Consider the following 3,843-nt stretch of genomic DNA (forward strand, 5'->3'; position numbering starts at 1 on the left):
GGGTACACAAGGGTGTTTAGAAATTAGTGCCCCTATGCTAGAGGTTTTTGCATCATAAATACTGTAAACAATTAAAAGTATGCAAGACATGCATAATTGACCAATGTGACTATTTACAGGGAAATATTTACTTGAAAGACTCGAAACACTTTAAAGGCTTTGCACACAACACTTGCCACAGGTACCTGCACCAACTCTAGCGGTCTCAAGTAACAGTGCATTGAACTCCATCCAAACTGGCCATGCTATGAGACTGCTTCATTTTGCCGGCACATTCGAAATCCCAGGATATTTAAAATGACCCTGAACTTGTGATACATTTCCCACAACCTCCATACAATGGATTCAAGTATACATATTTCAGTCTATGATTATTTATCTCCTATCTACTGTTAGAAATATGCATTCATATTTCTGTGCAGTACTAACAACATGCAGAATGTGGTTTTACATTCAATGACATATGTACACACAAATATTGTACTATTGTCTTTAAAACTAATTTCCCATGACATATAGAAGAGTGTTGATAGACCTTTGTTAAATGGGCATCAATTTTGGCCTAGAAGTCATATTGTTCAAAATGGATGCTGTAGTATGCTCTTTATGTCTATCTTAGGTTGATTGTATGGAACCTAGAATGCTTGGATGAAGAGCATTCTCATGTATTCAGTTACTGCTCGACAGCTGATGGTGAGGGTGTTATGAATAAACCTGACTTTGATCTGCAACATATATCTATGTTTATTTACGACTTTTCACTGGCGACGAGGACGGGATTGACTGGAAGAATAAAGGAAGAACACCCTAACATCAAGCTAAGTGGTTTTGTCACGTTTTTAAACCTTTAACTGACTTTGGTAGGAATTCGAATGAAGATTGGCATTATTTAAATAGCTAAAGAAACAGGAATATTACGACGTATAATTTTGAATTATATACTGACTTTGAGCTTCCCCAGTGGCAGTAAATTTAAATGGGAGATTAAATGATTTCCCCAGCGGCAGTTGGTTAGTGAGAGGAAGTGTGCAGAAGGATTTATGAGAGGTTAAGAACTATTACTCTCGTGAAGAAAAGTTAAATTCCATTCCCTGCGGCTGTAAGCAATCAAGAGAGGTAAAATATTTTGACAAGTTAAAAAAAAGAATTGTGACCTCTCCTGTGGCTGTGTTTAAGACTTGGGTCGTAAAGGAATGGAAATCGGGGAGTGAAAGGCAGTGTAACTCTGAAAAGAAATTGCAGTTGGGTTTAAAGTGTGACAAACGGTGAAACCAGTTACTGTTTTTCTTCCTGCTTGAGCGCTTAATCGGCAGTGCGAGCTCTTTCTTCCTCGGAGTATTCTCGGATCTGATGACGTTATGGAATGTGGAAAGGGAGTCGGCGAGGAATGCATGACTCATCGTGAGACTTCAGACGCGAGTTCAAAGGGCACGCGTCAGTCTTGGGAGTGAAGGAGCGGCAGTTTCTCTTCGCGCTGAGAAAGGAAACCTCAATTTGGGACGCTCTCATCTCTTCGTGAAATAAAAGGTCTACACTTTCAATTGCATGGCAGTTTTACTACGCGAAGCAATGTAGATTAATGGATTTGAAAGAACAAGTGGGGAAAGCGTCGTGGTAAATCAAAATCTGCCATACATATATATATATATATATATATATATATGTGTATATATATATATATATATATATATATATATATATATATATATATATATATATATATATTATTTTCTTCTTACTCTGCATTTGTTGGTTTAAATTAGTTTTTGCTTTGAAGGGGGAAATTAGGTCATGTGAAGAATCTTAGTGTGTAATGTATACAAGACTTGCTAAGGGAAAAACAAAGTTGTTGTATTTTGTTTTTTTTTATAGAAACAAGTTTTGTATAGATCTGAGGAAGTAAGTAAAGGAAGTGCAGATTGGGGCAATAAAAAAAGCTGTGTGAGGAAGTTTAAAAAAAAAAAAAATTGGCTAAAAGCAATTAGAAGGAAAAATTGAAAACAAATGTGCACTGTAGTTTAAGTTGCACAAATCACAAGAATGCAGAATGTAACAACACCTCCGTTCTTTTTGAGTGATCCAGGTGAGCCAAGGGTAAAATGGAGCAAATGGAAAAAGATTTTTGCGCACTATGCGAGAGTTTGCGGCGCAAACTTAAGTTCGGAGAGGAAATACTCTTTATTAATGCATTGCCTTGGTGGAGAAGGGCAGGAGGTTCTAGAAAATTTGCCCGCTTTGTCACATCAAGAACAGAGAGGTTTGGATGAGTATGAGGTTTGTTTGCTGCAACTAGACAAACATTACTTACCTCGTGTTAGTACCATATTGGAAAGATATCATTTTGGAAGAAGGGAGCAAGGTAAAGAGGAGTCAGTAGAGGAATATCTGACTGCTTTAAGAAAATTATCTTCTACTTGTTAGTTTGGTCCTGCCAATGAGGAGCGTTTGAGGGATCAGCTAGTTTTGAAATGCAGAGAAGATAAAATTAGAGAGGAATTATGGCTCAAAGATGAACCACCTCTTGATGAGGTGGTAAGCATAGCCAAGAGGGTTGAACACATGATCAAATGTGTCGATGAATTAAAAAATGACAAAGGGAAGTCTGAGGAAAAGGTGGAAAAGTTAGAAGTGAAGGAGGATGTAACACAGGTCAAGGAGGTGAAATATAGTAAGGCCTCGGTATATGAGAAAGGCAAAGAGGAAGCTTCATTGTCAGCTGTAACTTGTTATAGATGTGGGAAAGCTGGCCATAAGGCGAACTCGAAGTTCTGTCCTGCAATGAGTTTTCTCTGTCATGGGTGTGGGAAAAAAGGGCATTTTGTAAAGTTTTGTAAATCTAAGAAAAAGAAAATAGTAACCAAAGATATAAAGGAAATTATATGTCAAGTGAAGGATAAAGAAGAAAAAGATTATCCAACTGATTTGGTTAAGATTGAAGGAATTGATCTGGAAATGAAATTTGATTCCTGTGCACGAATAACAATTGTTTCTAAAGAGTTCTATGAGAGATGTTTAAAGGACAGAAACAAATTAATCAAAATGGATGTATGTGCAGGAGGATATGGTGGTGCACCTATAAGCATGATGGGATATTTTAATGCTGCTATTGAGTTCAGGGAAAGAATTATAGTTGAGAAGGTTTATGTTTCCAAAGTGGGGGATTGTTTAATTGGGTGGCCACATCAACGTTTGTTGGGAGTCATTCTCAATCCAAATGCAAATCCTCAGATCCAAATTCAGGAAGTTGTGTCAAGCGATAACTCTTTTATGGAGGATTTTCCCAACTCTTTCAATCTGTTTTGGGTTGCCTTAAAGGCTATAAACATTGTATTAAGCTAAAGAAGAATGCTGTTCCTGTGGTTGCTAAGGTCAGAAGGATTCCATTAGCAATTCAGGAAAAAGTTGAACAGGAATTGAGAAAATTGCAGGAACAAGATATAATTACTTCTGTGGAGGCAACTGAATGGTTGACTCCTATTGTTGTCGCAAACAAGCCCAATGGCGAAATAAGACTCTGTTGTGATTTGAGATCTCTCAATAAGGAGGTTGTGGTGGATAAATCTCCATTGCCCAATATTGATGAGTTACTATCATCTTTAGGTGAAGCCAAGATTTTTACGACTCTTGATTTAACACAGGCTTATCATCAGATAGAATTGACGCAGGATTCACAGGACCCTACAGCAGTTATCACTCCGATGGGTGCCTTCAAGTATAAGAGAATGCCGTTTGGTCTTGTGTCTGCTGCGTCGGTTTTTCAACAGGTGATGGCATCCATTTTCGAAGGGGGTAAGAAAGGTGAAATGCTATCAGGATGATTTGTTGATTTATGGTGTGAATCAA

This window comes from Lissotriton vulgaris, unplaced genomic scaffold, assembly GCF_964263255.1.
Source record: "Lissotriton vulgaris unplaced genomic scaffold, aLisVul1.2 SCAFFOLD_4120, whole genome shotgun sequence".
NCBI classification, from domain to species: Eukaryota; Metazoa; Chordata; class Amphibia; order Caudata; family Salamandridae; genus Lissotriton; species Lissotriton vulgaris.